This window comes from Delphinapterus leucas, chromosome 11 (genome assembly GCF_059928025.1).
Source record: "Delphinapterus leucas isolate spDelLeu-1000000601 "Yukka" chromosome 11, BTC_Dleu_Yukka2, whole genome shotgun sequence".
Lineage (NCBI taxonomy): Eukaryota > Metazoa > Chordata > Mammalia > Artiodactyla > Monodontidae > Delphinapterus > Delphinapterus leucas.
The window spans coordinates 89,301,300-89,323,449 of NC_143139.1; positions in this window are offsets into that span (position 1 = coordinate 89,301,300).

Here is a 22,150-nt window from a genome sequence, read left to right on the forward strand (position 1 = left end):
AGAAAATGTATTTAATTGGTGATTAGAACAGGGGCAGGCCAACTTCTTCTGCAAAGGGTGAGATAGAAAATATTTTAGGCTTTGAGGGACATACGGTCTCTGTTGTAGCTACTCAACTTGGCGGTTGTAGTGTGAAAGCAGCCATAGATGATAAAGTAAATGAATGAGTTTGGCTGCATTCCAACAAAACTTCATTTACAGACACAGGTGGCTGACTGTTTTTGATCCACTGGTTGTGCTTTGGAGACTCCTTGTTTGGACTGAATGTGAGAGAAGGCTGAAGAAGAATTGATCACTGTGGAACAATCAGGGAAGCCTGACTGGAAGAAATTTCTTTGGGGACAAGTAAAGGCTTGAGTAGCTCTTTCCTCTCCAGGGTGAATCAATGAAGGTAGAGGAGGACTATGCCATCATATTTTACATGTCATCTTATCTATGGATTAGTTTCTTGATGGTGTTTTTAATTATTTAAGCATATTGAGAAAAAGTACAGAAGGACAGGTGTTTTCTTTTTCTTGCTGATTTCTGACTGTTATGGGCTGTCCATTAAAGCCACTTGGGGTTGGTTACCTAGGAAATGCCTGGCTGACTGGGGATTTTAGATTGATCACCAGATTTATGGCAGGAAGGTGAGTCATGTGATGTGAATTTAGTTGCTTCTAAGTGGAAGAGTAGAAATTACTGAACATTAAAAAAGAATCACCGGAACTTTCCCTCACTACTCCTTAATTTTAAAGCTGAAACAAATGATCTTCTTTCAGGAAGTAACAGAGGTCTAAATTTATCCCCAGAGGAAGGGAGTTTAATGATTCCATGACCATATCAGACTTCATGGTTATGAGTCACCGTACTCAAGGGGTGTGTGTATGTGTGTCCATGATAAAATCAAACTCAGCTATCTATTAAATTAATGAAAAATGATGTGGTTCCTATTTTCACAAGGATGAGGATTAATATCTGTGTGACTTTTTTTTTTTTTTTTTGCGGTACGCAGGCCTCTCACTGTCGTGGCCTCTCCCGTTGCGGAGCACAGGCTCTAGACGCGCAGGCTCAGCGGCCATGGCTCACGGGCCCAGACGCTCCGCGGCATGTGGGATCTTCCCGGACCGGGGCACGAACCCGTGTCCCCTGCATCAGCAGGCGGACTCTCAACCACTGTACCACCAGGGAAGCCTATCTGTTTGACTTCTGAGTTCTCCTGAGAAGCATCATTGCTTTATCCACAAAGCATGTAGTTTTAGAGACTCTCTGAGATAGAATACAGTGAGTATATTCAATGAAACCAGCTCTGTAGCTAAAACAGTTGTCTGTATGGTAAACAGAAGAACTGACATTTATCAGGATGAAAAGAACTAATCGAAGTTGGAGTTTCTTAATAAAAAATGTCAGGCACTTAAAAAATAATGTATGGATAAAGAAAACGGTCACTTGCCAACTAGCATCTGTGAACTAGGTACTTTCACTCTCTATCTCATTTAATCCTAAAAAAGTAAAAGGTAGATAGTATAAAAATTTTAGAATTCTGTTCTGCAAATATTTGTTGAACACTTAATGCGTGTCTGCACCAAGGTTCAGAGAAGATAGGTAACTAATCCAGGATTAGAATCCATTTTTGTTCTACTCCAAAGGCCATGATTTTCCTGCTTCACTGTATTATTTTTCTCTAGGGTATTTTTATATCGGAAGAGTGAAAATAAAACAACTAATCTGGAAATTTTATTGTAAGAAGTTATCTACTTTGCAAAACTCAGATGTGAATGTGTGCTTACACAAACTTCCCTTTTTCCTAAGACTTTCTCTGGCAGGTCAAAATCACCTTGAAAATTTCCTTCTATCTTGTACCTGCCTGTAGTGATATAGGAACGGTTTATTAATAAAAGCAGCAAACTTTGACTAACTATTTAAGCGTGCTAGGCACTATACCTAATGCGTAATCTCCTTCAGTCCCAACTCAACCCTATGAGGAAGGACCTATAGGTGCCCTATGTTACAGGTAGTGGAATTAGGCATTAGAACAGTGACTTACCGAAGGTCACACAGCAGTTAGTGGCGGATTAATTTTTGTTCATTTTTTGAACCCTAGTCTAACTCCAGAGCCCATTTTCATAATTGCTTCAATATTTTCCTCTCCTTTGAGCTAGAACTGATTTTCCTAGCCAGCAAGTGGTGCCGAACGTCAAAGGTTTAAGAAAAATTATGGGAGGAAAACTGAAAATCCTCTTCATTAATATATTTCTCCTGCAAATGAAGAAATTAACATTATTCCATTTTTTTTTCAGAAAAACACCTTGTTTCAGACTATAAAACGTAAGTGTTTCACTGTAGTGAGATTTGAAAACCGTTGGGCTGGACGGACCCACGTTTAGTGTAGAACTCTCAAGTAGACTTATCTCCCCAGGGGACAGATTTCTTTATGTTCTCAAACATGGTGTCAGGGCAGGTACCACTCATGATGGGGTGGGGGCATAATGCTTGCACAGTGCCTGGAAGAGCACTCAGCACCAAGTGTGCATCAACACGTGGTAATACTCCATGTAAAACAACAATCACTGTGTCTAGTAGAACTCATTTATATCACAGGGCTATGCAGATGGTGTTACGATTTCAAGACTTAGGATAACCACGTCTCTGTCATCTAAAAAAATAACCACTGGCTCTGAAATTCCACCATCAAAGCTTTATTCCTTTCTCTTTAGGCTTTGATGCTACCTAAAATACAACCACTGCTGGTGAGTTGTCAGTCATGTATATCTCAGAGAACCTGAAGAATTTCAGACTGGGCTTTAATGGAAGGGAGGGGGAGGGAAGATCGCAGGAGCAGAATGTTAGAGCTGGGAGGGCCTTTGGGAGCATCATCTCACCTTCTCATCATCTACAGATGGGGAAACTGGGCCACAGAGAGTTACTGAGTCAATCTTTCTTCTTTAACATTTGCCCCACTCCCCTTTAGGGGTGAGGATGCATGTGTGTGTATGCATGTGCTTACCTGTTATCTGCATTGGGGAGTGTTCCCGTCACTAACACTGCATAACAAAGCACCCCACACTGAGTGGTGTAAAATCGTGGCTGTGTTGTTCAGCTCACAGATTATGTGGGTCAGGAATTCAGGCAGGGAGCAAAGGGGATGGCTTGTCTTGGGGAGACTCAAATGGCTGGTGGGGCTCAGACACCCGGGAGCTGGGATCATGTGGAGGTGTGGTCTGGTACCCGGGGAGGGGATAACTCATCCAGAGCACCCAGGTGTGGCATGGCCTTCTCACAGCATGGCACCTGGTTTCACAAAAACCGTGTGGGAGCTGCCTGGCCTCTTCTGACCTAGTCCTGGAAGTCGCAGAGTCACTTCTGACGTACCCTCCTGGTTACAAGCAAGTCAGGAGATGAGCTCAAGTTTCAAAGGGAGGGGACTTCCCTGGTGGCACAGTGGTTAAGAATCCACTTGCCAATGCAGGGGACATGGGTTCAAGCCCTGGTCCAGGAAGATCCCACATGCTGCAGAGCAACTAAGCCCGCGAGCCACAACTACAGAACCCATGTGCCACAACTACTGAAGCCCGTGTGCCTAGAGCCCGTGCTCCGCAACAAGAGAAGCCACCGCAATGAGAAGCCCGCGCACAGCAACGAAGACCCAACGCAGCCAAAAATAAAAATAAATTAATTAATCAATTTAAATAAAAGTTTCAAAGGGAGGTAATTAGATCTCACATGTCGGTGGGGGAGAATCTAGGTCACCTTGTAGAAGAGCATGTGTGATGGGAGAGGTTGTTGCTGCCATCTGTGGCAAATACAGTCTGCCCAGGGGGGAAAGCAGCAATTTGTAGCTCTGCCACCAAACCTTTAAAATGTCTTTCTTTCCATTCCTGAGGCCCCTCACTCCCTCTCTAGGCACCTCTGGGTCCATTTTATAGATGAGGAATCTAAGGTTCCGAGAGAGTCAGCAGTGTGTCCAAGTTCAAGGCCAAAATTTATGTCCAGCTCTCATTTCTACATCTGTGCTCTGTATTCCTCTGCCTCCCACCTCCCACGGATGCCAACTCCATTTCCAATAGCAGTGACCTTGGTTGGATGAACAGTAAGATAAATATTGGGTCCAGTTGTCCTGACCTGAGGCAGAACTCCTGCAAGGAAGTTGCTGAGCAAACCTGACACCTCCTAGGGATACTGAAAATGTAGTGTAGTCAAAAAGCCTGGAATATGCCTACTATAATTTGTCTAACATTTATACCTCCCCTTAGTTACCTTCTTGCTATAAATAAGTAGTGTTGTTCTGAGGTACTGAAAGAAGTGTTTTTACAGTAGAAATATCAATTTATTTCCATAATAGAAAATTGACTATGTTATTGATCAATATGTCCCATCTGCCAAGTCTTCCTAATTATAAATTTGAAAGGTACACCCAGTAGCATAGTAACTGTCAAACAACTATTGGGAAGCTGTTGTTATATGTCTTGAAATGGATTCCTCTAAAGACAGACTGACATAGAACGAGACAGCAGATTAAATATGTTTCATTTACTAAGTAAAATGGTTTTTTGTCTGATTCTGTCTCCTAAGGGTTGATTAACAAAATAATCCTACGAATTTGTTGACTCCTCAAGAGACATTAGACCTCATCCAGGGCCAGCCCTGAACCATGTTTACGAAATTGATGTCTCACAGCCCAGATAATGCTCTTTTAATTTAAAAAATTTGATTAGTTTATTGAGCTCTTTATTTTTGTTATCTGGTCAGAGATTCTTATAATCCCCAGTCCATTTCACTTTATGAACAATAATTTTCTCACATGTCAACATCTCCAATAAATACCTTACAATATTATCCAAACAGATTGTTACATGAGCTTTTTTTTTTACCATTTTGCACATTTTATATGCAATAAAGGATCTCAGAGATGATTCCTTGATTTCCCCTCTAGTTTGGTAGGGATGAAAGCTTCAGCCTGTCACAGGCCAAGACTGTCAAACAGGATGAACTTCTGATGAATACATACTACTGAGACTGATAAACTCTAATTACACCATAAGCCTCTTCTGAAATGGGCACTTCCAATACCATACACCGCAAATATGGGCCCAGAATCAAGGATGAATTCTGAACCGATGTTTTGATTGCATTTCAGGTAACGGAGAAGTTGCATTGGAGAGAGAAAGGAGAATGCCTCTATATAGCGATGTGCCTAATATAAATGTTAGGGGTGAGGGTGGGGAACCCAATTCCCTCTGAGCACCTTACGTGCAAAGGACCCAAATCTGTAACATCAAAATATTGTCTTTTCCATTCAACGCTCAGCATTCTTGCGCCCGTTGAGTCTGAAGTTTTTTGTCTTTCGTGAACTCTGGAAATGTCTTCTCATTCATTTTTAAATTCCCTCTATTTCCTCCATTCTCTAGAATTCCTGTGTGAAGATGTTTGGTCTTTTCAAGTTATTTTCTGTGTCTTAATCTTCTTTCTTATTTTCTGCCTTTTTATTCCTTTCCACAGCGTTCTGGGAGAATTCCTAGGCTCCACCTACCATATTTCCACACTGTTCCCCATGTGTGTCCATCCTGCGTGTCAGACTATCCAACTTGTTTGGAGTTTTAGGATGTTATCCATGATGGCTCTATCTCTTAAGAGCCTATTTCTATTTCATGGATATCTTCCCTTGTTACTACGAAAATATTTACTTTACTTTTAAAATCTTTTTCCTTTAATTTGGGAACTTGGAGAGTATAGGGATTAAGAACAAGAACATGGAATCAGATGGAACAGAGTTCAAACCCCAGTTCTTCTCCTTAGTGATGGTAGGATCTTGAGCACCTTACTGAACCTCTCTGGCCCTTATTTATTTATTTATTTGCAGTATGCAGGCCTCTCACTGCTGTGGCCTCTCCCATTGCGGAGCGCAGGCTCGGCGGCCATGGCTCACGGGCCCAGCCGCTCCGCGGCATGTGGGATCTTCCCGGACCGGGGCACGAACCCGTGTCTGCCACATCGGCAGGCGGACTCTCAACCACTGCGCCACCAGGTAAGCCCCTATTTATTCATTTTTAAATTTCAAAACGCAGAGGATAATAGTACTTGCTTCTTAGGGATATTATAAATGTTAACTGAGATAATCTGTGCAGTTATCTCATGCACACAGTAGGTGTTTGATAAACTGAAACATTACCTTTTACAACGCAACCTTCAGTGGTCTCTCTGACTGTATGGGCTGGCTTTGCTCTGGCTTTGAGCCAGCCTTCTCATAAAGGTGGACCCTTCACTGATTCTCACATTGGATTCAATTGTATCATGGTTTTTGCAGGTTTGGTAATTTTTCTGTGAGGAGGTAGTGGAGAGGGTATAATAGTCACAGCAAACAACTTAGAAAATCTCCCATGGATTAACCCAGGATGTGTACTGATGGGGGTGAGCTAGAGAACCCATGTCTGCTCACAAACTGAGTAGATACAGGCACGGATTTTCATGACCACACAGAAGCTGTGCCCTTGGTACATGTGGGTTCATGCCACTTAACTCTTGTTCATCCCTCCTCTGGAGGCTAGGGTGAACCCTGCCTGTCCTCTACTAATAAAGGACCTTCTATGATCCATCATAGCTTTGGCTTTGAACTGCCACCTATTACTCATTGGGCTGGGCCTTCTCAGCTACTGAGAGTGCTTCAATCACCCTTATGGGACCTATGGATTCTTCGACATTTTGTACCATGCTGGCCAGCTGCTTTTTCTTAGGGCCTCTGTTTCTCTATCTGCAAAATGGGTATAATTGCAGTAATGATCTATCTCACGGGGCTGTTGTGAAGTGTAAATGGAATAACATGAGCTAGACTGGATGTCCCACGAGGGCAGGGACCACATCTGACTTGTTTTACACTGGACTCGTCCCACTGTAGCTACTCTACAAATACTTGACAAAGGAATGAATAAACATATAAAGCAGTAAGGATGGTGGCTGTATTCGTGTACTAGGGCTGCCCTGACAAATGACCACAGACTGGGTGGCTTAAGCAACAGAAGCTTATTTCCTCATGGTTCTGACAGCTGGAAGTCTTAGATCAAGATGTTGACAGGATTGTTTTCTTCTGAAGTCCTCTCTCGTTGGCTTGTAGCTGGCTATCTTCCTGTGTCTTCAAATGGTCTTCCCTTTGTGTATGTTTGTGCCCTAATCTCCTCTTTTTATAAGAACACCAGTCGTATTGGATTAGGCCCACCCTAATGACCTCATTTTATCTCAATTACCTCTTTAAAGGCTCTATTTCCAAATACAGTCACATTCTGAGGTCCTGGGGGTTAGGGCTTCAACATATGAGTTTTGGGGGAATATAATTCGGCTCAAAACAGTGTCTGACAATTAGTATTTGTTCAATAAAAATTAGTTCCTTCCCCTTTTATATCTACTGCTCCCTCTTCATCTTCTCCTTCCTCTCCCCAACCCCCCCCCCCGTAATAACTAGCATCGTGGTAAGAATATGATGGGTTCTAAGTAAATTCTTATAAATATATTAACCAGACCAAGTGTGAAATACCTTCATAAAATAAAAAAGAAGCTAGTGTTTCACAACACACAGGGAAAAGAACTGATTTAAATATAAAGCCATCTTTATCTTATTTTGTATCTCTAACATTCCTTTAAGAACTAAGGAAATTAAAATTTATATCAAGTAGCTTCTACCTGCTGGACACATGCTTATTTCTACTAATGGCATCAATCTTGCTAGATGGACATTTTGTTATTCCCATTTTGAGATGAGGAAAGTGGACCTCACATGACACAAATAACTTGCCCAAGGACTTTGCAACACCACACACCTCCCAAAGGTGGGCAAGAGCTCTGGGTGGGACCAGTGCTGGTGATTCCAAGATGGGGAAGACTCAGGCTTTGGCCACGGTGTGCTGCCAATGTCGTGAGAGCCACCACTTTCTGCATCTGACTGAAAAGCCCGTCAGAAGGTGACAAGTGTGATAACCGAGGTCAAAACTAAGGCTTTTGGGGGCACGTGCATTAAATTTAGTCTTAGCTTTTAAAATAGAATTTTACCCTCCCCCAAAGTATTACCAAGGTATAATTTTCCTATTATATCCCGCTTTGCTAAAGATTCTGTAGCCTTCTGGAGGAGTTCCTTCTGAGCTGCCCCAGACCCTTGGAGATGAATAGGAGGAGGATGGACAGAGCGGGAGTGGTGCTCAGTCACGGACAGGGATGATTAGAAATTTTCCTTACCGTTAAAAGCATGAGTATAGGGCTTCCCTGGTGGCGCAGTGGTTGAGAGTCCGCCTGCCGATGCAGGGGACACGGGTTCGTGCCCCGGTCCGGGAGGATCCCACATGCCGTGGAGCGGCTGGGCCCGTGGGCCATGGCCGCTGAGCCTGCGTGTCCGGAGCCTGTGCTCTGCAATGGGAGAGGCCACAACAGTGAGAGGCCCACGTACCGCAAAAAAAAGAAAGACACAGAAAGAGAAATACTGCACAATCTCACTTATGTGTGGAATGGAAAATTGTCAAACTCGTAGACACAAAGAGTAGAATGTTTTCCAGGAGCTGGGGAGAGGGTTCAAAGTTTCAGTTATGCAAGATGAAGAAGTTCTGGATCTATGTACAGTATGCTGACTCTAGTTAACAATGCTATATTGTATACTTCAGATTTGCTACGAAAACTTAAATCTCAACACACACAAACGGTAACTACATAGAGGTAGTAGATATATTAATTAGTTTGATGGTGGTGATCATTTCACAATGTATATGTATATAAAAACATCAAGTTGCACACCTTAAATATATACAGTTTTTATGTCAGTGATATCTCAATAAAGCTGTTAAAAATATATACAGAGGGCTTCCCTGGTGGCGCAGTGGTTGAGAGTCCACCTGCCGATGCAGGGGACACGGGTTCGTGCCCCGGCTCGGGCGGATCCCACATGCCGCGGAGCGGCTGGGCCCGTGAGCCATGGCTGCGGAGCCTGCACGTCCGGAGCCTGTGCTCCGCAACGGGAGAAGCCACAACAGTGAGAGGCCTGCGTACCGCAAAAAAAAAAAAATATATATATATATATATATACACAAAAAGGAGACAGTCAGGGAGGAATTCTCCCACTGGGCTGCCTGCCTCTTTGCACTTCTTTGAGTTGTGTTCATCACAGGCTGCCTTACATAAGGGTGACGTGAATGTGTAGACACACGTTTTCCCCTGATTACAGCTTCTTGGTGAGGGGGGCATCTATTTCACTGATCTTAACATGGCTACAGCAAAGAGGAGGCCCTCAGTGCTTGTTGGGGAAAAATCCAGTGGAATTCACTTTGGCATCAGCTATTAGGTTGAAAGCAGCCCAAGAAACATGGATATCAGGGTAACTCCAGTTCAAAGGTTCACCAAATATTTTTGTGAGTGCCCACTGGATGCTAGGCACCGCACTGGGCTCAAGGCTCCTAGCAGGCTCTGGTCAGTTTAAGAAGACAGATGTCCAGGAAAGCATCCAGCTTGCCAGCAGCAAGCTAAACAAGCCTGGACTCGGTGGCTCAAACAAAGACTGCAGGGACACAGCCCTAGAGGGAGAGATTTTGGTAGGAACTGCAGGCGGTAACAGCTGCAGCTGCCCTCCCAATTCTCACACCCACTCAGATGGCCTGTTTATTCTCCTGTCCACTGCCTCTGTTCCCAGGGCCAGGGACATGTTTTTGTTTTGTTTTGTTTTTTCCTAAGACGTCACCGGTGTGTACAACCTTCTGTGTGCAAACCTGCCACAGGGAGAAAGCACGTGCAGGACACATTTGCATTTTGTTTGTTGCAGGTGAGTGGCTATTAGGGTCTGACTAAGGAGGTCACCTGATCATTCAGGATTTGAAAGACTCAAGTCAGCCACAGGCATCCATCCGACTGAGTGGGCCAATGAGAGATGGAGAGCAAAACATTCCTGGGAGCCGTATAAGGAGATGGGGACCTGATTTCAGGACCAATTCTGCTTAATACTTGAAGACCAATGCAGACAAATAAAAAGGTTCACAGGATGCATTTTCCCCCCATTCATGATGGAAATCACTTTGTTGAATCTGATGGGGTGTGAGGATGCCTATTCTTCTGACTCAAATTCCCTACTTTATTGGATAGAAGAATCTAAATGAGAAACTTGGCTTTGCTTTTCAGCCATTAAAAAAGTTAATATTCAAGAGTATTTCAGTGGTACCAATTTGATCCTGAAATTAGATCCGGGACTGTAACTCAAAGTTAAATGGGCCACAGTTAACCCACCCTGGGTCTAGGAACTTGGACAGGCAACATCTCTCTAAGACTTCGTTTTCTTATCTATAAAATGAAGAGTTGGTCTAAATGATCTCTAAGCCAGATTTGCCATTTTAGGATATAAATAGATTCATAATGACAAGGACTCAAGGACTCCTAAACCTGGCCCTGTATCAGGAGTAGCTGAGGAGTGTGTTAAAAATAAAGATTTTCTGATGCCACCCTAGAGATTCTGATTCTGTAGGTCTAGGTGAGGGCCTAGAAATATGTATTTTTAATAGGCCTAGAGGATTCTGCAAAGCCCGTCCTCAGCCTGCCTGGTGCTTGAGAACCACTAGAAGATCTGAAAGCCCTTTGCAGCCAGCCTAGATTGGGGTCATTCATATTATTTTAAAAGGTCTCATTGGATAAAAACACTGACCTCTCCCTGGCACCCCTCACTCCCATCCTGGATTCTGGGTCTTGAAACTAGCCTACATCTGTAGATATCTTTCAGACTGTTATTCAAACTCATTTGGGGTGCCAGGGAGAAATCTTTGTATTTTTTGATTCCCTTATAGTTAGAACACAATTAGATCTTCCTACTAGGTTAGCATAAAGTCCAAAGAGGCTTTGGGAAGGGGATAAAACCCTCCAACTCTGACTTGACTCACCCTGGGATGCTGGACCTGTTTTCCTGGTCTGGAAAATGGGGAATTTTTTCTTGTGTGACCTGTAGGTCTGAAGTTGAATCTTGGCTGCATCCCTCCTGCAAGTCACCAAACTTTTTGTGCCTCAGTTTCTCCATCTGTAAAATGGGGGATAAAATAGGGTTTTTTGTGGGGATAAAATGAGTTATATGCGAGGTGCCTAGACTACTCCCTGGCAGATAGAAAGTGCTCAGGAAACATTATAAATTATTAATTTTATTGCCACTAATTACAAAAAGGAGGAGGACACATCTACTACAAAAGTTATGTGGATTAGATACAGAAAGATTCCAGTAATTCTCAGATTAGCTGTAGCAGGTTCACTGAGGGGAAGGGGTGGGAAGGAGCTTGTTATACATGCAATTTTAAGCCCTCCCCCTCTGGGTTCTGATCAGCAATTTTTGGCGGAGGTGGGAGTGAGGGTGGGGGAAGGGTGTCAGGAATCTGCATTTTATTTTATTTTGTTTCAGTTCAATTTTATTTTAATTAAATTTTTTTTCTTTTTTTTAATTGAATGAAAGATTCTTTAAATTCTATATAGTGTTTTACGATTTGCAAAAGTTTCACACACATGATTTCTTATAATCCCATAATAACCCTTTTTTCCTCCACCCATATATTGCCCCTCCCCCTTCCCTCTCCCCACTGGTAACCGGTAGTTTGCTCTCTATATCTGTGAGTCTCCTTCTTTTTTGTTTGATTCACTAGTTTGTTATATTTTTTAGATTCCACATATAAGTGGAGACATACAGTGTTTGTCTTTCTCTGTCTGACTAATTTCACTTAGTGCAATACCTTCCAGGTCCATCCATGTTGCTGTAAATGGCAAAATTTCATTCTTTTTTATGGCTGAGTAGTATTCATTGTATATATGTACCACAGCTTCTTTATCCATTCATCTGTCGATGGGCACTTAGGTTGTTTCCATGTCTTGGCTACTGTAAATAGTGTTGCTGTGAACATTGGGGTGCATGTATCTTTTCGAATTAGTGTTTTTGGTTTTTTCAGCTATATGCCCAGAAGTGGAATTGCTGGGTCATACAGTAGTTCTATTTTTAGTTTTTTGTGTTTTTTTTGGCGGTACACGGGCCTCTCACTCTTGTGGCCTCTCCCATTGCGGAGCACAGGCTCCGGACGCGCAGGCTCAGTGGCCATGGCTCACGGGCCCAGCCGCTCCACGGCATGTGGGATCTTCCCAGACCGGGGCACGAACCCGTGACCCCTGCATCGGCAGGCGGACTCTCAACCACTGCGCCACCAGGGAAGACCTATTTTTAGTTTTTTGAGAAACCTCCATACTGTTTTCCACAGTGGCTGCATCAATTTACATTCCCACCAACAGTGTAGGAGGGAGGAATTTTTAGATAAGCTCCCCAGGTGGTTGTGTGGCCAGTGGCCTGGGGACCACATTTGGAGAAAACCTGCTTGTTCATGTCACAGTGTTCCTCTCTATGGGTGTGTGTGTGGCTTTTCCATTGTTCTGGCCTTCTCCCTACATACCTGCACAGCTGATAAGAAGCCTGGATGTCAGGGTTTAAATATCACATTATCATTATTTTGCTATTTATCTTAGGCAGGTGTTTTGAATTCACCTGGCTTGAGTCTCTTGCATCTCAGAGCAGCCAAACTCGGACTCAGCTCAGCCCGGGCCGTTCCCTCCCAGCTCCTCTTCAGCCTCTCCTCACCCAGGATGAGCAGGGCAGTGTCTGCTCCAGTTGCTTCTAATAAATTTACCCTGTCGGCCAGCCAGGAAGGCCCGTGTGCCCAGCTCAGGGAGGGCAGCCTGGTGTCTGTTCCATATGGGATCCCCAGCGTCTCACACAGGGCCGGGGCTGCAGTAGGAACTCGATAAATGCTTGCTGAATAAATGAAACTGAATTGCATTAAATAACTTGTGCATACCGACTTTCCTTTCACAAAAGAGCCAAGGTGTGTTGAACAAAATTAACCCACCACACACAATTTGGTTAGAATACGGGTCAGAAACCACTGCCCTGAAGGTATTTTCCAGAAGCTCAAGCAGATTAGCGTAGGCTCTTTGACTTGGGAAGGAGAAATACTTAGCTGAGAGGGGGGAGATCACATGGCTGGTACATCGTAGGGGCTCAGTCAAATGTTGGTTCCTCTCCCCTTTTCTCTTCCACCCAAAGATTCAGTAGATTAGGAATCCAAATGGTGATGGGCTCCCTGAGACAGAGGTTTATTGACAGATGAGGAAATCAGGCCCAGAGAGGTTAAGTCCCATGCCCAAAGTCACACAGCAAGTCAGTGACCTAGTGGAGATTTGAATCAGAGCGGATGCTGCTTTCTGACTCCAGAGTTTTTTTGTTATTATTTTTTTTAATTTTTATTGGAGTATGGTTGACTTACAAAGTTGTGTTATTTTCAGGTGTACAGCAAAGTGAATCAGTCATACGTATACATATATCCCCCCCTTTTTTTTTTAGATTCTTTTCCCATATAGGTCATTACAAAGTATTGAGTACAGGTCCGTGTGCTACACAACAGGTTCTTATTAGTTATCTATTTTATGTATAGTAGTGTGTATATGTCAGTCCCAATTTCCCAATTTGTCCCTCTCCCCCCTGCCCAATCCCCTGGTAACCATACGTTTGTTTTCTACATCCATGACTCTACTTCTGTTTTGTAAATAAGTTCATTTGTACTCTTTTTTTTAGATTCCACATATAAGCCATATCATATGATATTTGTCTTTCAGTGTGTGACTTACTTTACTCAGTATGACAACCTTAGGTCCATCCATGTTGCTGCAAATGGCATGTTTTGTTCTTTTTTATGGCTGAGTAATATTCCGTTTTATATATATATATATATATATATATATATATATATATACCACAACTTCTTTATCCTTTCCTCTGTTGATGGACACTTGGGTTGCTTCCATGTCCTGGCTATTGTAAACAGTGATGCAGTGAACACTGGGGTGCATGTATCTTTTTGAATTATGGTTTTCTCCAGGTATATGCCCAGGAATTCTTTCTCTTTTCATTTTATCAAAGTTTCCAGGAATTGACTCCCTAGCCATTTGCCTCAAACTCCTACCTACTTGCAAAATGCAGAGTCAAGAATTCCACCCTGTTGAATCAGACCTTCCTGTAGTGGGGGGTAAGAATCTATATTTTCAATAAAACAAGCAGGTAAATCAAGTACACCAAAGTTCAAGAGCCATGGCAAGCCAGCCTTCTCTCATTAACTAAGGAGATCCCTAAATTCATCTCAGCGAGGATCAGATTCTGAACACTGCCCAACTGTTATTTTAAAATTTTTTTCTTTTTAAAGTAGTTGCAGCAAATGCCTCATTGAAAACCACCTTGAGTTGCTGGTGGCACTGAGTAAATGCACCCTTGTCTAAAGCCTCCCCTTGGTCCGAATATCACCATCTGGTTGGCAGTCCAGCTCTCTCTCCCTTTTACTCAAGAACAAGGGGATGACTTTTAAAAGGCAGCCAGAAACAATAAGAATTAATTCTTGCAAGGCCCCAGAGAGCTCGGCCAGATTTCTTAAATTCAGACCCCGGAGTTGTTCACTGTCAGGACGGGTTCTGAAAGGGAGCCACGGGTGTGGATTAAAGCATGCATTTTTAAGATGGTAAACTGGAAGCTGGAGTCCCTGGTGAGTTAACCTTGGGAAAGAAGATGTGTACCAGAGATGCTGTAGACAAGACAGTGCTCAGGATAACAAAGGCAAGGACACTGCACTCCCTGGTCTCCTTGGCAATATGGCTTCACCCACAGTTTAGCTAACAGCGTGTCTCTGGGGCTTCTGTTGCTATCAAATTTATGCCTTATGAAATGTCAAAAGGGAAGTGCTACTTCTCCAAGACAGCAAGAAATTTCTTTTTCTTTTTTTCTTTTTTCTATTTTTTTTTCATGTAATGCCCTCCTGGAGGATTTTTGCACCCTGGATAAATATTTCTCTGTCAACTCAAATAGAAAAGAGCTTATAACTTCTCGAGAAGGGCACTGTTGCCTCTTTTTGAGGCTGTTCTGCAAAGCAGACGAGTCGGGCATCCTGGTGTGTGCCCAGCACTGAGCATTTGCATCAACATCTGAATCACAGATGCCTTCCCCCTAGTCAGTTACCTGGAGAAGAAAGAGAATACATTGTGATTATTGAGTGGGCAGAGTTTTCTCTCTTTTTGCATGGTGCCCGGCAGCCTGACCAGAAACAAAGTGAAGGTAGTTTTAAAGGCTTTGAACTCAAAATGGTCTCTGAGTCTAATCCATTCTTCCAAGGCCACACCTCCTCCCGGAAGCCTACTGGATTCCTGAAGCCCCATAGCTTCTTGTGTAGAGAAACTAACAAGTCCTGAGCACCAACCTTCGGCCACTTTATAGACATTATCTTGTTTATTCCTCCACTCAACCCAATGAAGTGGGGACTATTAAACTCATTTTATAAATGAGGAAATTGAAGCTCAGAGTTTAGGTTGAGGAGTTAAATAGACCTGGAGTTGAAATCTCACCTCCACCACCGTTTTGCTGGGTGATGTTGTGCAGGTTGCTGAATTCTTCTGAGCTTTACATTCTCACCTATAAAATAAGGATCGTACTGTACTTTCCAGATTCATGAGAATTAGTGATCTCAGTTGTGTATACATAGGGCTCAGCACTGTGCCTGGCACACAGTAGGCACGTAATAAAATGGTGGCTATTGCTATCATTATGATTACTCTGGAAATCTACTAAGGTAGAGAGGGGTAGAGCAGGAATTCAAACCCAGGTCTGGATGGCTCCAAAGTCCATGGACTTTCCTGGGTGTGCCTTAGTGTTTGCCTCTGTGGAGCTTTATCCTCTTAGGTTTTCATTTTTATGGGTTTTCTGTCCAGACTCTCTGAGGACACGGCCACACAACAGACCTCCTTTACTTCTGCCACATTGCTGGGCGCTGCTGTGCAGGAGTCGTGCGGGAGTAGCTGTTTCAACCACAGCCTTCCCAGACTTAGTGTCAACGTTCCAGTCCGTTTTCTCCAGGCACTGCCATCAAAGTAGTGAATCTTAAAAAAAGTAAATAAATAAGACCACATCGGAAAATCTGTAAGTTATCTTGAGTATCTTTAAAAAAAAAATCACAACCTGTTTAGAGAAGAAAACCCCACTGAAGCAAACCAGATTAAATAAGATCGAACTTATCACGAACCACATTGTGGCAAAAGCCCCACATACTGACTTTCTTTGGTCTACGTGAGAAAGACCTCCTGAATCCCAGAAGAAATCCCAAGGAAAATTGCAGCATATGGGAATTTTACTGGGTTTGGTGATCTCATCTTGGCTTGCCTTTCCCATTCTCTTATTTGGGAAAATCCACCCTTTCACAGGAATCTGAAATCCCCTCTCCTACTTAGGGATATGAGACTTTGTTTTATAGCCCTTTTGGCTGATAGGTAGGCAGTGTAGTACAGCATTAATAACAAGAGTTCTGGAGATGCTGGAAGGGAATCTCCATGAGAGTAGGAACGCCTATTTTTCACTGCTGTATTTCCAGGACTGGGAAGAGTGTTGAATGAAGGAATGGGTGCATAAATAGACCAAGATGGCTTGGGTTTGAGTTCTGACACCACCTCTTGTTACCTGGAAGCTCAGGTGAGCTTCCTAATTTCCTGTATGAGTTTTACATAATTTGCATAACAAATTACCACAAACTTTGTGGCTTAAAATCACCCGGTTGCATTATTTTACAGTTTCCATGGGCTGGGTGTCTGGGTACGAGTTAGCTGAGTTCTCTGTGTAGGGTCTCACCGGCCTGAAATCATGGTGTTGTCCAGGAGCGCAATTCTCAGCTGAGGTTTGAGGTCCTCTTTCAAGCTCCCAGACTGTTGGCAGAACTAATTTCTTTGTGGTTTAAGCCCAAGGTCCCCCTTCTTTTTTCCTGGAGGTTGGTCATGCAATGCTTTCAGGTCCCAGAGGCTGCTGGTAATTCCTTAGCATGTAACTGCCATAGGCAGCTCACAGCAAAACTCTCTGCTTTCCTCTAGGCCAGCAGGAGCAGGTCTCTCTGATCTCTTTAGTTTGTGACTGCTGGACTTCCTATTAAGAGAACACCTGATTAGGTCAGGCCCACCCAGGTCGAACCCAGATCAACTGGTTAGGAATCTTAACCATGTCTGCAAAAACCTACTTTGATGTATAGTGTAACATAATCACAGGAGTGATATCCATCATATCCATTGGTCCACACTCCAGGAGAGGGGATCATATGAGAGCATAGGTCATCGAGGGTCATTTGAGAAGTCTGCCTACCACAAATCCTTAGCAGTAGGAGGATAATAATAACATCCACCTTTATAATATTATTAGGAGGATTATATGACATGATATGGATTAAATGCTTGTCATGGAAGAGTGCTCAATAAATGTTCACTACTGTTTTTATTGTTCTAGGAGTCTTATGCGTGTCTCTAGGCTACGCACCCAGAACATCACCCACACTCTGTATTTTGGGACTAATTGGATTCAGAGACCCAAGAGAAACTTCATTCAAGGAGGTCCTTTGTCAGTATAACTGTTTCTCAAACTGTCTCTAATTTTCCAGACAGAAGAGCATGAACTCATACTCTTGAGTGGTCTGGGGTATGTCTGAAGGACACAGTCACTCCTTCAAAATTTCTTAGAAGTCTTATGTTGAACTTAAAATTAAAAAATATATATATTATGTGGATTTAGCATTCAACTCCAAAATATGTTTGTTTTAGTATAATGGAAAAAATCTTTGAACAACATGGATCCCCCAAGATAATGCACCAAATTTATCCTGCTGCTCCTTGAATCCCCTGACACATCAGTGTGTTTGAATACACCTGTCAAGCCCAAGCACAGAAGCCTCCCCAACTTTTTATCTCCTTGATCATGGATCACAATCAGGAAAAACTTTTGAGCATATTCTTTTATATATATACACACATGGACTTCCCTTGTGGTCCAGTGGTAAAGAATCTGCCTTCCAATGCAGGGAACACAGGTTAGATCCCTGGTGAGAGAACTAAGATCCCACATGCCACAGAGCAACTAACTTCATGTGCCACAACTACTGAGCTTGCGTGCCTCAGCTAGAGCCCACGTGCCACAACTCCAGAGCTCACGCGCCCTGGAGCCTGCATGCCACAACTAGAGAAGAGAAAAACCCGCACGCCACAACTAGAGAGAATTCTGCGCACCACAGTGTAGATCCTGCATGCCTCAAAAAAATCCCACATGCAGCAACTAAGACCCAATGTAGCCAAAAATAAATAAATAATAAGTACATTTAAAATATATATATATATAATTATTGATGAACTACATGAATGTACTACAGTATTATATGTTAAATACATGAGAAAACACATCAGAAATAGACATTTTTAAAAGATGAGATAAAAAGTAAATATGAAGAGAAATTCTAACATTTTCTCCCTATGCCCCATTGGATCATTTTGTAAAGTCCCTGGTGCAGACGCCTTGTTTTGGAGACAGCTAACTTAAGGGATGTGTAACAGATTCTGCTGGCCATTACCTACCTTCCTGCCCTCACCCCATTGCCTTAGGGCAGTGCCTTGGTGTGTGACAAAAGTACTAAAGAGCTTCACCTTTCCCAGCACACGAACACAAGAAGCAAAACCTTTGGTAGAGGGACAAAGGAATAACAAAACTCCCCCTCTCTCTCTCTCTCTCCCTCTCTCCATCTTTCCATTTGCTCTCACCCTGTTTTCCTCTTTCCATATTTTGTTTTGGAGGGCAAAAAGGGCCCAGAGTGAAGACTAGAGGAGGAATCTAGCATTTATTGTCTACCTACTGTGTCAAGTTCAAATGCATTATCTCTTTCAATCAGTGCAGCAGACCTGCTAGTTAGCTCAGAGTCCCCATTTTACACACGATGAAGATGGAAGGCCACAGAAATAATGAAACTGAGCCCAGCTCTACATAGCGGCATTAGGGTTTTAACTTCCGATTTATTCCAGTGCCTGAGTTTTAACCACTTTTTGATTTTGGAAGAGTTTTTGTTGTATATTTCAATGCTGTGAAAGAAGGGATTGTGGACGTGGGGGGTTAGGATTAAGTGGCATAAATCATGCCAGCCCTTTAAGAAGAAAGTATAGGAGCTGGGGGTATCAAAGATACTCTCCTCTGTCCCATTCTAGTCTGTAGATGGAGATTGAGCCAAAAGACTCTTCTGCTGAAAGAGTCTTCAGAAATCACCTAGCTCAAGCGTTGACAAACTACAGCTTGCAGGCCAAATCTAGCTCACCACCTGTTTTTGCAAATAAAATTTTGTTGGAACACAGCTATGTTCATTTATGTACATATAGCTTTCATGCTACAAAAGCAGAGTTGAGTAGTTTTGACAAAGACCATATGGTCTCCAAAGCCTAAAATATTTTACAATTTGGCTTTTTACAGGAAAAGTTTACTGACCCTGATCTAGTCCAGAGGCCTTCAATCTATTTTGATCATGTACTCCTATTAGTTAAAAAACCCACATCATTTGACCTACATATGTATAGTTGTTTATTTATAAAGTAGTATTTAAATGTACTACCATGCTAATATGCTTTTTAATCATAAAACATTTATCCAAAATGGAAATTTTAAAATGAGTTGAAAATAAAGACAAATTCTAATATTTTTCCCAGTACCCCAAAGGGTCATTTTGACCCTTCTTTGGTCTAGCAATTTGGAGACTGATCTAGGTGATGATTTTCAAACGTCATGCCTACAGTGGAACAACAAGGGGTTCCATAAATAATGAAAGAATTATGTCCAAGAATATGATTTAAATTCAGAGGCAAATTTCTCACATTTATCCCTCTGCTCTACTGTGATTCTATGACCGATTTCATTCAAAAAGAGAATTTTGTGGCTAAAAAGAGTTTAAAAAGGGACCAGATTCCTGTTACTAGTCGTGATGGAGTAACCGGGACTAGACTTGCCCTCCACTATAAACTGCTAAAAAATAAGATAATATATATGAAACTGTCTTCAGTCATTGGATAGTAGGCAGTGTAGGATGATGGCTCCTGAGAGAAATGAAACAAAAGTGTGATCCCTGCCATTGTCCTGGCTTCCTGCTTGCAGGCACAGTCCTGACTGTGTTGCGCGGTAGTCTTGCTAGGATGAAGACACAGGTATTGGAGTCCAGGGAGGTTGTGGTGGCTGGTATTTACGGAGCATAGAGTCAGAGAGGATGGGGAAAGAGAGAGAGAGAGATAGAAAGAGAGAACTCTGGAAATCTATATGGGAATCCATCCGAGTCCTTTGCTGAACACTAAGCCACGTGTGTAGGGTGAAACTCGACGAGGCTGGGCAAAGAGTGACTGGTAAGCTACAAGCTGAAGAATTCTCAAGGTTCACACAGGGCTGAAGACATTTGAATTGTGACTTTGAACACCCAGGGCAATTTGTGGAGACCTAGAAGGGTCATGCCTTGGTAGTGAGGCTAGAGTGGACCCAGAGGGAAGACCACTCGAGGTCTGCCCTTGACACAGCTTCAAAACAACCCTAAAAAGAATGAACTCCAAGTAACATATCTGCCTGCCAGAAAACACTCAACTTTTTTTTAAGGGAAGACAAAAATCTAATCCAATAAAAAATTTCACATACAAAGAAACAAATGTGACCAGGCAATCTAAACAGATCTACGAATAAGAGATGATGGTATAGTCAGCCAAGGACATGAACAAAAAGCTACTTTAAATATACTCATGGATTTAAGGGAAAATATGAACATAATAAGGAGAGTAAGATATAAAAAATGAACCAAATGAAACTTCGGGAAATGAAAAATGCAATGTCTGAAATGAAAAGTTCACTGGGTGGGATTAACAGATTAGGCACTGCAAAAAAATCAAATGAAGTTGAAGATGTAGCAACAGAAATAATCTAATCATCCAAACTGAACCAAAAGACATTTTAAAACAAGAAAAGAATGAACAGAGCCTTGGTGACATGTGACTCTTGACATTGTGAGACAACATCAAGTGATATAATATTGGTGTAATTGGAGTTCCAGGTAGACAGGAGCAGGGACAGAGAAGATACTTGAAGAAATAATAATTGAAAAATTTCCAATTTGCTGAACACTATAAACTCACAGGTCCAAGAAGTTCAACAAATTCCAAGTGGCCAGAAAAAAGGACATATGATATACAGGGGGTTCAAGAAAAGAATGACTGCAGACTTCCTGACAGAAATGGAGCAAACCAGAAGACAAGGGGTTTGCATCTTCAATGATCTAAAATTTAAAACCCCCCCTGTTATGGACTGAATGTATCAACATGTGTCCCTCTCACCCCCAAAATATGTATGTTGAAGCCCTAAACCTCAGCGTGCCATATTTTGAGTAAGGAAGTAGTTAAGGTTAAATGGGTCATAAGGGTGGGGCCCTGATCCAATCGGATTAGTGTCCTTATAAGAAAAACCACTAGAGATTTCTCTCTATACCATGTGGGAACACAGCAAGAAGACAGCTGTGTGCAAACCACGAAGACAGCCCTCATCAGAAACTGACCATGCTGGACCTTGATCTAGAACTTCTAGCCTCCAGACGGGTGGGAAAAGAAATTTCTTTTGCCTAAGCCAGCCAATGATTTTTTTTTTTTTACATCTTTATTGGAGTATAATTGCTTTACAATGGTGTGTTAGTTTCTGCTTTGAAAAAAAGTGAATCAGTTATACATATACATATGTTCCCATATCTCTTCCCTCTTGCATCTCCCTCCCTCCCACCCTCCCTTTCCCACCCCTCCAGGCGGTCACAAAGCACCGAGCTGATCTCCCTGTGCTATGCGGCTGCTTCCCACTAGCTATCTACCTTACGTTTGGTAGTGTATATATGTCCATGCCTCTCTCTCGCCTTGTCACAGCTTACCCTTCCCCCTCCCCATATCCTCAAGTCCGTTCTCCAGTAGGTCTGTGTCTTTATTCCTGTCTTACCCCTAGGTTCTTCATGACATTTTTTCCCCCTTAAATTCCATATATAAGTGTTAGTATACGGTATTTGTCTTTCTCTTTCTGACTTACTTCACTCTGTATGACAGTCTCTAGGTCCATCCACCTCATTGCAAATAGCTCAATTTCGTTTCTTTTTATGGCTGAGTAATATTCCATTGTATATATGTGCCACATATTCTTTATCCATTCATCCGATGATGGATATTTAGGTTGTTTCCATCTCTTGGCTATTGTAAATAGAGCTGCAATGAACATTTGGGTACATGACTCTTTTTGAATTATGGTTTTCCCAGGGTA